Here is a 13,794-nt window from a genome sequence, read left to right as displayed (position 1 = left end):
GCGCCTCAGACCGCGTAGCGCCACCACCATGAACGCAAAAGTAGTGTCGTTCTTGGAAAAACAACAACAGGCTGCAGGAGTACGTTGGCATCAAGCAGATACAAATCTTTCCCTAAGAAAACCCTTCGCGCCCACTGCAATACCAGCAGTGAATCCAGCGCGCGCGTCAACAGTATGCGAACTGCTTCTCGACGCCGACGGTTACGCGGCCCGGCTCCCGGAGCCCGTCAGTAGCAGTACCAGCTACTTATCGACGTTATTGGCAGGCGCACCGTCCGACTCTAACTAAGTGTCCGCGACTACTCAGAGTCAAAGAAAACGCGAATATTTACATTCCCAGACTGCACTGCTGATCCTTCGCTACTCTTTTCTGCAAAGCCTCGCGTCCCGCCGTACATAAAAGTCCACCCGGTACTCAAAAACGTCATCAAAACTTCTATTTACATTTTCCCTTCAGGACAAGTTGTTGGTGGCGCGCAAGGAACCCGAATACACACAGGTGATGGGTTCGCCTCAAGCATGGAGAACAAAGGGTCTCCCGCAACAACGAATGTTGCTTGACGACCGTAAATTCAAAACAGGAACCCACGTACGAATCACACTGCGCTCGCTCAAAGGAGTGGCACTGCGGGTTGCCGACTCGGCATTAATCGCTCAACCATAAGTGGCGAGATCAGGACGCTCGTGGTACGGGGCGATCAAAGGCAAGGCTGGTCGGCAAATAGGCCGGACAAAGGGACGGAGGCCAGGAGCCACGACCAAGATAAAGGAAGCCGTGGCCCCACGTTGGGCGCCATTTTATGTGGGATTTTGCTACCAACACAGGTACCGTTAGAGTAACCAAAGGGTTGTCTCAACAGCGGCGATATCTCAGAGGAGACGTCAAACCTAGTAGCCCGCGGACCCCACATCTCCGCGGCAATATAGACGAACGTTTAGGGCTAGATTACCGCGGGTCGGTTCGATTAATTACCTCCGTCGGTGCCAATGATCGTCTACCTTGTCTCACTCTCTCGAATATAGCGGAAGAGAAGACACACGTACCAGAGTAAGGACAGAGTCCAAGAGCATTTATTGGAACACTCTTAAAATGAACTACTACGTCCCCATTTAAAATGCCCCCCGCGCCGGCAAGGTAAGAAAAGGTCCTTACCTGGCCAGACGCGGGGTTCCGGAGAGCCAAGACCGGGGAAGCGTCGGAGAAGTCGTCGACGCACGTCCTATCTCTTTCGCGGTCACCCGGACGAGTCCCTTTCCCGAAAGCGGGAAAACAAGAGGCGAAAACCTCCTCGCCTGTCGGCAGTGATTCGCATCCGAGCGAGGGGACGGAAAGAGGTCCCCCCGGGAGAGAGTGAGAGGAGGGCCCCCCAAGCCAGGCGGCCCTCCGCCTCACGAACAGGTCGGAGCTCACGGCGAAAAAGGCCGAGCGTTCCGACCCGCGGCCGTTATCACAGACATCGGGGAAGGGAGACCAGAGGAATCCCCACAATATATATATATATATATTTATTTATTTATTTATTTATTTGCTTGTGGACATCCTGCGCAAAAAAAAAGTATTCGCCATTAATTATTCGTTTTAAATTATAATGTGGGCTACAAGGCGTAAAATATGATATCTTCAAACCTCCCTCGTTTTGGGTCACTTCTGGGAAGTGCAGCTTTAGAAAAAAGTCCAAAAGCTGGGGGGCCTTCATGGAGCTGTCCTGTTCACTCGGTAGTGACAGCAGAGTAGGCGCTATGCGTGTTTGAGGCCAATCACGTCTCCGGTTAGGGTCCCGTGACAACTGTCTCGAAGCTGGTGATAACGCTGGACACGGCACCTGCCTTAAGCCCAAGGCCACACATAGCATCCACTGCACTATCAACCTTGGCTCGAACTGTCAACAGGATATAAGTGACACATTCTCTCGCTGTGTTCATTGTTGGTATGCCCCTGAAGATTAGTCTTTGTGATCGCACCCCCGTTCTGGCCTTGAAGAAGCTCCGCTTTTCAATTTTTCTGTTTTCTCTTTTTCCCTAAGCTAAAAGCATTGTAGAAGATGCGGACTCGGCGGACCAATCAACCGTAGACTTTTTATCGCTTCACTCCGCTCTCTGTGCGCATGTAACGGAAGGAGCGTGATCACGTGGTTTGACGGATGACGCATTAGCCACTGCCAATCCCGGAATGAGGCTGCTTGCGGACCTAGTTTCGCGTGTCGTGCGGCCCGCGGGGCTGCTGTGGATTTCGCTTCTATGGTAAAAGGTATCCCGATCGAAAAGTCCTACCCGTATGTCGGCAACAAGCGATTTCTTCAAAGAAGCCCAAGACATTCTTGTGATGCTTTCAGTGTTCGGTTCGGCAAATGACAGCTTGTGCTACATCGTGGTGAATCTTCATGGATCCCTTCCTTCTCGGTTTTGTGTTTGAGTGGTTGGTCTGCAGTGCCCGTGTCGACGTATATTTCGGATTACATCTTTCAAGTCCGGTATTTTGAACGTAAGTGCGCTGCAACCTACTCGGCGACAATTGACCGTTCTGTAGTGTCTATCTCCTGGCAGTGCCTATCTTCTGACAGCTGGGAGAATAATTTCCCCGTAATTCTAACGCAGTCGCCTGCCATTAGCTCTCTGAAATCATGTGAAAATTGTAGTTAGAATACTGACATTCTTATTCTCCCAGCGTTTTGTGAAAAGACGTTTCGTGGACACCTTTGCGTGGAAAGACGTTTCATGGACACACGTTTAGTCGGCACTCGTTACGCGAATTGCACGCTGCAGGGACATTTCGTCGCGCCGGTATTCCTGAAGCGCGTGCTCACCGACTCAGCCCACCTGTTCACGCCACTTCTTGGCAAATTATTAAAAAAAAAACATATTTTGAGTTGTTTATAAACGTCACGTGTTGATGAAACGATCTCGATGAAACGTCTTTTGATAAACTGATTGCAGCGCCAATGAGTGGCGACTGGCATTAGAATTTCGGGGGGAAGGGGGGGGGGAGAATTCGGCCGGCTGCCGGGGGACTAGACACTACCCAGGAATTGCCTTTGGTTCTTGTTTGCTTTGCAATATTCTCAGTTGTATAACAGCTCAGTAGTACCTCTTCACATAGTAGAGATTGCTTAATGTGTGCTTGTCTACAGAATGGGCTGTGTGTAATAAACTTCTAGGAGATTTGAAAACAATACCTTGTGTCTGTTAACCTGTGCTTTTGCAAACACCTGAGTGAGTGCATTTGTTTTTTGTTGTTGTTTTGTTCAAATGTTAGCTATTTGTTTTAAATGGGGCTATGAAGTTCGGCACGTCTCACAAGGTTTTTTTTTAAAGATGTCCAGTGACAACAAATGATTTGTTTCACTTTTCATACGATTGCGGTAAAAAGAAAAACTACAGGCAGCTTTGGCACGATGGCAAAGAGACTCATAAGACGAGCTATAGAATGAGCTATAGCGGACCATGCAAAGAGCCATAGGCGGCTAAAAAAACTATAGGAAAAGCCATAAGCAGCTATAGCACGGTGTCTAAAAAGATCCATAAGGTAAGCCATAGAGATCTCTATAGCAGACCATACAAGAAGCTATAGGCGGCCGTAGCACGATGGGTAGAAGGAACCATAGGACGAACTATAGAATGAGCTATAGCGAACCATACAAAGAGCAATAGGCGGCTAAAGAAAGCACAGGAAAAGCCATCGGCAGCTATAGCACGGTGTCTAAAGCGAACCATAAAGTAAGCCATAGAGATCTCTATAGAAGACCTTACAAGAAGCTATAGACGGCCAAAGGAACCAAAAGAAAAGCCATAGGCAGCTATAGCACGGTGTCTAAAGCGAACCATAAAGTAAGCCATAGAGATCTCTATAGAAGACCTTACAAGAAGCTATAGACGGCCAAAGGAACCAAAAGAAAAGCCATAGGCAGCTATAGCACGGTGTCTAAAGCGAACCATAAAGTAAGCCATAGAGATCTCTATAGAAGACCTTACAAGAAGCTATAGACGGCCAAAGGAACCAAAAGAAAAGCCATAGGCAGCTATAGCACGGTGTCTAAAGCGAACCATAAAGTAAGCCATAGAGGTCTCTATAGAAGACCTTACAAGAAGCTATAGACGGCCAAAGAACCAAAAGAAAAGCCATAGGCAGCTATAGCACGGTGTCTAAAGCGAACCATAAAGTAAGCCATAGAGATCTCTATAGAAGACCTTACAAGAAGCTATAGACGGCCAAAGGAACCAAAAGAAAAGCCATAGGCAGCTAAAGCACGGTGTCTAAAGCGAACCATAAAATAAAGTAAGCCATAGAGATCTCTATAGAAGACCTTACAAGAAGCTATAGACGGCCAAAGGAACCAAAAGAAAAGCCATAGGCAGCTATAGCACGGTGTCTAAAGCGAACCATAAAGTAAGCCATAGAGATCTCTATAGAAGACCTTACAAGAAGCTATAGACGGCCAAAGGAACCAAAAGAAAAGCCATAGGCAGCTATAGCACGGTGTCTAAAGCGAACCATAAAGTAAGCCATAGAGATCTCTATAGAAGACCTTACAAGAAGCTATAGACGGCCAAAGGAACCAAAAGAAAAGTCATATGCAGCTATAGCACGGTGTCTAAAGCGAACCATAAAGTAAGCCATAGAGATCTCTATAGAAGACCTTACAAGAAGCTATAGACGGCCAAAGGAACCAAAAGAAAAGCCATAGGCAGCTATAGCACGGTGTCTAAAGCGAACCATAAAGTAAGCCATAGAGAGCTCTATAGAAGACCTTACAAGAAGCTATAGACGGCCAAAGGAACCAAAAGAAAAGCCATAGGCAGCTAAAGCACGGAGTCTAAAGCGAACCATAAAGTAAGCCATAGAGATCTCTATAGAAGACCTTACAAGAAGCTATAGACGGCCAAAGGAACCAAAAGAAAAGCCATAGGCAGCTATACCACGGTGTCTAAAGCGAACCATAAAGTAAGCCATAGAGATCTCTATAGAAGACCTTACAAGAAGCTATAGACGGCCAAAGGAACCAAAAGAAAAGCCATAGGCAGCTATAGCACGGTGTCTAAAGCGAACCATAAAGTAAGCCATAGAGATCTCTATAGAAGACCTTACAAGAAGCTATAGACGGCCAAAGGAACCAAAAGAAAAGCCATAGGCAGCTATAGCACGGTGTCTAAAGCGAACCATAAAGTAAGCCATAGAGATCTCTATTGGAGACCTTACAAGAAGCTATAGACGGCCAAAGGAACCAAAAGAAAAGCCATAGGCAGCTATAGCACGGTGTCTAAAGCGAACCATAAAGTAAGCCATAGAGATCTCTATAGAAGACCTTACAAGAAGCTATAGACGGCCAAAGGAACCAAAAGAAAAGCCATAGGCGGCTATAGCATCTTTTCTAAAGAGACTCATAGATTAAACCATACAAAATTCGATAGCCAAATTTCTATTGAAAAAGCTATAGACAACCATAGGGTAGACCATAGGAAAAGCTATAGACAGCCATAGAAGCGGCTATAGCTAATTGGGCCAATTTTCTATAGCCGGCCATACAAAGGATTTTCTATAGCCGACCATAGACCATTTTTGTATGGGTATCCTTCAAGACCTTATCAAGATGAATATTGGCGGGAATATGTTTAATTGGATTGCAGACTTTTTGCAGGATCGCACCTTTCAGGTGCGATTGGGAACAACCCTTTCGTCATGTTTCATCCAGGAGAATGGAGTCCCACAAGGATGTGTCCTGAGCGTTACCCTCTTTCTTATTAAAATCAACTCTCGCTCCCGAGCAATACCACCTTCGTTCGCCTACTCAATTTATGTTGATGACGTCCAGGTCTGCTTTTCGTCATGTAATTTAGCTATCTGTGAGCGCCAAATCCAAGTAACCATTAATAAAATGAGTAAATGGGCTGATGAGAATGGTTTCAAGCTTTCTTCTGAGAAGACCGAGGCTGTTTGCTTCTCCCGGAGAAGGGGAATGTTTCCTGAACCATCGTTTCACATAAATGGCACACCCCTTCTTGTCCGACCGGAACACAGGTTCCTCGGTGTGACGTTTGACAGCAAGCTTACTTTCGGCCCCCATATCAAGGCACTGAAACTGAAATGGCAGCCGAAACTAAACATTTTAAAAGTTCTTTCACATCGCACCTGGGGCGCGGACAGGGTATGCCTTTTACGAATTTACAGGGCTGTAGTGCGCTCTACCCTGGATTATGGAAGCCTTGTTTACGGATCTACGAAACCATCCACCCTCAAGATGCTTGATCCTATTCACCACCAGGGGATCCGTTTGGCACCGGGTGCATTCCGTACTTCGCCAGTACTTAGCCTGTACGCTGAGTCGCATGAGTGCTCGCTCGAGAGACGTAGACTTTTTCTCGCTGTTCAGTACTTTCTAAGACTCCGTTCTTTTCCGCAAAATCCTGCTTATGAAATAATTAAAAACATAAGCTATGAGCGCTTATTTCAGCACAAACCATCTGTAACCCCTCCCTTTGCACTACGTGTAAGAATTGCTACAGAAGAATACAATTTTGATGCTCCCTCTCCTGTCCTTGAACTTTAACAAGGAACTGCACCCTGGAAAGTTGCCAATACTTGTAATCTTTCTTTGACCAAGCACAAAAAAATACAGTTCACCCTAGTGTTCTCAGGCAAGAATTCCTAAAGCTGTGTACCTCGTACAATGGCTACAACCCAAGTAGCACAACTCGCCGGTTTGGGACTGGGGCGGTACCGGTCTGCCGGTAAGATCCTACTGGGGCGACGCTGGAAACGCACCGCGGGGCGACAACGGGCCAGTGAGATTGCCAGTCACTGGCCAGTGACTGGGACCGACTGGGACGCCCGGCACTGGGCGTCCCAGCGAGTTCCCGGGATGCTGCCAGCACAAATCCCCAGCGTAGTACTAGTAACGCGGTAAGATACCAGCAAGACCCCAGGCTAGCGGCCTCAAGCCATACAGTTCCCGGGATGCTGCCAGCACAAATCCCCAGCGTAGTACCAGTAACGCGGCAAGATACCAGCAAGACCCCAGGCTAGCGGCCTCAAGCCATACAGTTCCCGGGCTTGTTTTGTCCCAGCGAGTTCCCGGGCTGCTGCCAGCACAAATCCCCGGTGCACTACCAGCAGTACCGCAAGATACCAGCAAGACCCCAGGCTAGCGGGCTAAAATCGTACAGTTCCCGGTCTTGTCATACAGCCTAACATGTGGTTTTGTGTGCAATTTACACCTGAATAGAAATGATGTAGTTCATAAGAAGGGTAATTTTAACAACAAATGAGTGTAAACAATTATGTTGCACTGTACATGAAAGTAAATTTCTGGCATAGGTACACACCTTATTGGTAAAGCGGCTGCCACAGCCATCTGTCGCTCATACACATGATAACAAATAAAACATACAAAATTGTTACCGTAATTGTTTATTGTCAGCTCCAGTGAAGCTACAGCTTGGCTGGTCATCATGGGCTTGTCGCTAGAGGAGTGCGCTGGATGAAAGAGGCTGCATGTCACGGGCCTAGGAAATGTTCTTCACACTTTTCACACAGCTTGTGATGCAAATCGACCATGCACCTAGGAAGGGGAGTCCTTCATTAGAGCACCTGCAAAGAGAATCAACAGCACAGTAAAATGACAGGGTAAATCAATACCAGCTGCACATGAAAATCCAGAAATTCCAAACTGGGCAAGCACTTAAAAGGTTAAAACAGCGCAAAGGACGACGGACAGGGTAAAGGACACGGACAGAGCGCTGACTCGAAACCAAATTTTCATTGAACTCAACGGAGCAATATATACACACTATTGAGAACAAAAAAAAGAAAATCAGCCTGAAAAACACCCAAAACAAAAGCACAAAAACTAAGTAAGTATCACCTCTAAAAAGATAAACCAAGCTAATCAAGTGGCCAGAAAACCAGAGGCATGAGACAAGAAGCCCATGTAAAAGAAAAACTTTTTGTAACCAATGCGTTAATTGTCTTCATTTCATTTTCAATCTGGAAACTATATCAAAACAAAAATACTTTGATTGCCCTAAGGGACACCTGTTACAACACACTGGATAACCAAGCGGCAAAAATGGCCCAGTTATCTCATAATCAAGGTTAGCTATTTGCATGAAGAAGGCCCACTTCAAAGAAAGGCTCGTGGAAATCATCTACTTTAATTCAAAAGGGCATGTCGAGAGACGGGTAAACTCGCCGGAGTAGTTGGGATGTAGTTTAACATTGCCGTTCGTCCCGATAGGTGCGAGAGATCCAGCATTTTTAGGTAAATATAGCGATTCATTAGTCTTACTGAGACAATGACAAATCATATCCTTGACATATTCGCGACCCTAGCAAAACGGAGAGCACCAAGCGGGAAAACCGAGAACCAGCCAGAACAGGTCGCTCTGCGCCTCTCCACGTCTCTGGCGGTTTTCGCGGACACGTGTTGTCGACGCGGTGGCAAACAATGTAATTTGATGAAGGTCTGAATATTTCTCAAGTTTGCCTGAGTGTTCATCAGTGTGATGAAGCCTCAGTAAATTGTTTTTTTTTCTATCACGTGCTTGAAAGCCTGTTTACTCCACAACACACAATCGCGTGCTTTCAATTTCTTGGATGGGGAGGAATCAATTGATTCCTCCCCATCCAAGAAATTGAAAGACGGAGATTGAGACGGAGAAGAAATCAAAACGTTTTTCCTTAAGGAAAAACGTTTTGATTTCTTCTCCGTCTCAAATGACATTCAAAGTGACGACTACTCGGTAACTGATAAGTGGTATGTAAAACAGACGAGGTGTTTCACTGGAGGGAACCCCAATGCTGCAGTCAAGTGAATGGGAAGGTTCAATAGCTGCTTTTCTTGAATTTGGCTGTGTTTGATTAGCGTCAAGATTGAGCCACCCACGCTGGTCGATGCATTGGCTATTCATCTTGGCAGCTTTTCACCAAAAAAGCCTCTGGACCACACCGAAAAAGTTGGGCTGATTTCGCATTTACTTGATTCTCGAAAACCTCCTCGCTGCATACGATTAATGAGGGATATTATCTGCTTTCAAAAAATGGGGGACGCGTCTCGCAAAGTTAGAAGCTGTCACGACATTATGATCTATTGCGCCTCCAATATTTATAATATACCCTCGTTGAAGCCAGCAGCAATATTCGTCTACATTGCTCAGGTTGTCCGGCCACAAAAGATACTCTCTTTCTCCATTCAGGATTTGAAGTCAAGTTTAATGCAGAGGGGTTCTGCGTGAATCTCCGATGAAGACTCTCTTCAAATTTGTCTGCAATCATCTCCGTGCTGCCGGCTAGAACCATATGGCTGAGTTTAGGTAGTATCTCTCCGTCTGTCAAATATACTTTGATTCAGCAGTTCACCTAATAGCTTGTCAAGTAAGCTCATATTTCAGCCCAAATAATATACTAATATCCCTTTAGTGGGACATGGTACGTAATATAATGCATAACCCGCACATTCGTCAAAATGGCTTCGATTGTCACTAAAACTTGAGTTGAAATACGAGTATCAGCTGCTTAGTGGGGCTCAAGAAGCTCAAGCTTGGCTCAAGAAGCGCTTGCTTAATTTTCGTAATTTTCCTGCAGCCTGTGTTGCTGATCGAGCAGACGACTGGAGCTGTTTCTTAATACGCACAAAAGCTCGATTTCGCCGACAGATAAGTCGTATGGTCGAGTGATGCGAGTTAGTTGAAAATTACTGTCGGTGGAACAATTCTGTAGTCATCGCTGCTTTCCTTACCTGATCAAAACTGATTAGAGTCTATTACCGTCTCTCCGGAGCCCATAGTTTCGGTAATGAGCGAAACTTCCGAAACAAGTTTGACATGAAAAGAACAAAAAGCACCGGGAAAACAAAACTATGCTCTGCAAGTTTATCTGCACCGGCTACACTTAGCCGTCGCAGTTGAAATACCTATAAAATAGGGCATTAAACAAAAGAAAATCTGTTAAATTGAATGCGCTACCCGTTCAGGCGGCCCGGCCGAGCCGATGCGACCTGTTCCCAGCCGCCATGTTTGTTTGGTGGTGGCGCCCCCTATAGATCGTTGGAGTCGCGAATACAGCTCATTGTTGTACACATACTAATGAGATTGGGTAGACACATGTAAACATATAATATATTGCAGAGTATGGCCCCTGTGTTCCCACATAATGGCAACCTGACTAAAACTCATCTGCAGACTTCACCAAATAAAAAATAGCGACTTACCCAGAATCTAGTATATATTGTAACGAAGAAAATAATGTCGTACCCCGCACTCTCCACCACTTTTGTAACGAAGAAAATAATGTCGTACCCCGCACTCTCCACCACTTTTGTCGCGAAGAAATTAAGGGACTCCTCTTCTTCTCCGTTGATTAACGATGCTGATATTAACAAATCACAACTGTTTATTTAAGAGATAGGATATAAAATCTTTTACAACAGATATGGCCAATTTGTCAATAAATGTTGGGGTGAATAATCCTAACCTCTGGCGACTTCCCCTGCCGTCCTCCGAGACCGCACTTTCAGCGGGTGCCCCGACCACAGCCGAACTCGACAAACAAGGATCCACACAAAGGCGGGCGAGCCGAACTCCTCCACAGCCGTAAGGGGTCCCAAGTTTGCGAGTTAGCGGGCGGAAGACTCCACAGCCGAAGTGGGTCGGACGTACAGGTTGGCCTCCAGAGGCAGGGAGAGTTCCAGGTCTTGGTATCCGGGAGCCAAGTCCCTTGCGGCCCTTCGGTTGCCGCTTATATTGAGTTCAGCAGCATTCTGGGGTCCTCCAGTTCACCAATGAGAAAGTTTTAGAAGGACCAATCAAGAGGGGTTTTCTTAGCACCAATCAAAAGGCTCGGAGCCCAAAGCAAATACGAACATTCTAAGAACAAGCGCATATACGAGACAGAACACATTCCAAACGAAGCCCACAAGAGCAGCCATAAACAATAGAAAGCACCTTCTTAGCCACAGAAGTTATACATACGCAAAGCAAAACCACCTCCGAAGTAGAGATCCCAAATGCAAACATACACAAGACAAAACGTTTCCAACACGGTTCTATAAACTAAGTGTAGCGTTACAGCGTTCACGTTCGCCCCCATTCGGGGCCCCCCGACTCCGGTGGAATCCATGAGCCGTCCCGTGTAGACGGAAAGAACTCTCGGAGAAGCAAAAAACATAAAGTGAAGCTAGACTAAATACTCACGCGAGCAAAACTTCGCGACAATATTATTAGCGTCTACCATAAACTCACATTGAGTGTTTACCATCGGCATGCCCCATAGCCCTTGAAAATGCCCGCAAGCCTCACTTACTTTAAGCATATGACATCATATGACAAGAAACATTCCCTCGTGATCATCATTAATATCTACAGGTGCGAACAGTTCAGGCAAATCAATAGAAAGATAACAAATCAGTAGTGAGGTGGTGTACAGTGGCTGGTAGGCGCAGGTTAATATGTATGGGACATCTATTTTCTGAGTAATATTGCTTATCTGGTCAATTTTCTTCACTGACCCATCACATACTGAGACAAGGTTCTCAATACAGTGAAAAACAGGAAGGAGGAGTGAGTTCCAGATTTAGCTTTGCACAAGCTATGTGGCAACTGACTTCATTCTCTTAGAATTTATTGGAGTGGATCTGGGTATGATTATGTCTAGCCCAACAATACTGCTAGGAGCACCTTCAAAACCTTCAGAAAGGGGTAGAGGAAGTTTGAATAATAATTTCCGTATTGTGATGAGAGCTGCTCATACTGAGAATTGATGTGAGCCAATGTCGGCCATCCTTCTGCCTGAAATATCTATGCGTCAGCCACCCCCTATCAGAAAAAGTTTTAGCTGAGCGCTTTTTACGGGCCCCTCCGCTCAGCCACTGAGCAGGAAAGTAACCAGGCACGCACGTAACGCTCAGTCGGCAGAGGTCATCGGGGTGCAGGAGTTGTCTGCTCCATCGGCATCTGCGTTCCGACTGGTCATTGCTGACTGAGCGTTGTGAGCATGCAGGTGCTTTCCTTTTGAGTGGAGCGGGTCGTAACAATGCTCAGATAAAACTATCTAATGTCTATGTCGCAGCCTCAACAGCCAAACGAGCAGTCTTCCTCCTCGCTTGCACAATAGACCAAAATTGCACTGCATACTGCTTTAGAGGCTTGTTGGCATGTTTCAAACTTACTCTCTGCAGACAGCTAGAACTGTCGGTAAGCGAGGAAAAAAAAAGTGTGAACACATATCATGCACGCCAAAAGAAAACATCAATGGAACTACACGAGACTGCATTAAAGTTGCCAATTGGGCGCGTTTTATAACGCACAGCCACTGTGTGTGCACAAGTAAACTAGCTCTACATATACCGCTCAGCACACCACAGCTAGGCTGAATCACATAAGTGTCACACTTGCCGAGCTTGAAGTACAGTCGTGATCTCTACGAGTGTGAACAAGCGATCGTCGACTGCTCAGTACTGGGAGCAGCATGCACCAGCGGACTTGCTCTCCTTTTAAAATGCCTTGCGAACCAAGCATGGTAAGTCGTCTGATAAGGAGAGAACGTCACCACGGACAGCACTGAGCAGTTGATAATCGCCTGCTTACCTTCATATGTATCAAGTCTCTACCTGGCCGAAGTAGGCAGTATGTGTGCAGCAGAAACGGCTGTACTGAAATCTCAAAAGGATGAAAGATCAGAACAGGCTTGGTAAGCTTTCACGTTGCAAGTATGCCCATGCGAATTTCACTTTCTAAAACATAAACACGCATTTCAAATTGTCATCCAGGACAAGCTGCTATTACACAGCTGTATATATAAGGCAGCTTACCATCAACAACCTTTGCAGACTGCCATGGACCTGAGTCTCGGGTCGGCTGGTGATGCAGGAACGAATTGGCCTAGTCGATGCTAGCTTCCGTTCGGCAAGGGCTGCACTGAGTATAAAGGTGAAAAAAGTGTTGTAGATAATGTGAAACAAACAAAAGCAATCCTAGCATCCACAATTCGCTAGAGGAACTGAAAACAAAAATCAGAGGTTGGGTCAATTATGTTAATGCAATATACTTCGGACACATACCATGACTGCAGGTAAGATATTTGCTGCCTTCAATCTAGATCTGCTTGAAAATTTACAAGCCAAATAACAAATATTTTATAAGCTGAAATATATTTCGATGGAACTACAAAATCTGAAGCCTATCTCTGCAAATATGGTGCTATCTAGTACACCAGGGATGAGTAGAATTGGATTACAGCATCCCCCTTACAAAGATTGAAGCAAAACAAGTATAGAGTCTGCCGTGCCACTACAGTAAAACCTCGTTAATTTGGATCTCATGGGACCGGCAAAAATGTCTGAATTATCCAAAGGTCGAAATATCGAAAGAACAAAGAAAGCTGCGCGAAAACGTTTCCTTTATTTTGAAAAGAAATCTGTTATTACCGCCTGCTTTCTGTACGACACTTGGGCGGAGACGGCAACTTTCCTTAGCGCGGTCGAGTGCTCCACCGCACTCGCACTGTCGGAGCTACGCATCCCGTGCGCTGACAATGTAGTACAGCAAGGCCTCTTCTAGTTTCGGGTGCACCACCTTCCAAGGCCGCTTTCTTTTCGTGTTGAAGTTCTCGCTCTCGAAAGCCTGTAGGATATCGGCCACAATTTGCACGTATGTAGCCAAAGTGCTTCTCTTGACGTCGCAACCTTCCATCACTTGTCGAGAGACGCCGCCCTCCAAGGCCCTCAGTATTTCCACTTTCGTCGCTAAATTCTTAGCCTAGTACAGCTGCAACGGAAAACGAGTAGCAAAACTGACCAGTAATCGGAG

Source organism: Ixodes scapularis, unplaced genomic scaffold (assembly GCF_016920785.2).
Source record: "Ixodes scapularis isolate PalLabHiFi unplaced genomic scaffold, ASM1692078v2 PGA_scaffold4__175_contigs__length_147842914, whole genome shotgun sequence".
Lineage (NCBI taxonomy): Eukaryota > Metazoa > Arthropoda > Arachnida > Ixodida > Ixodidae > Ixodes > Ixodes scapularis.
This window is presented reverse-complemented; position numbering follows the sequence as displayed.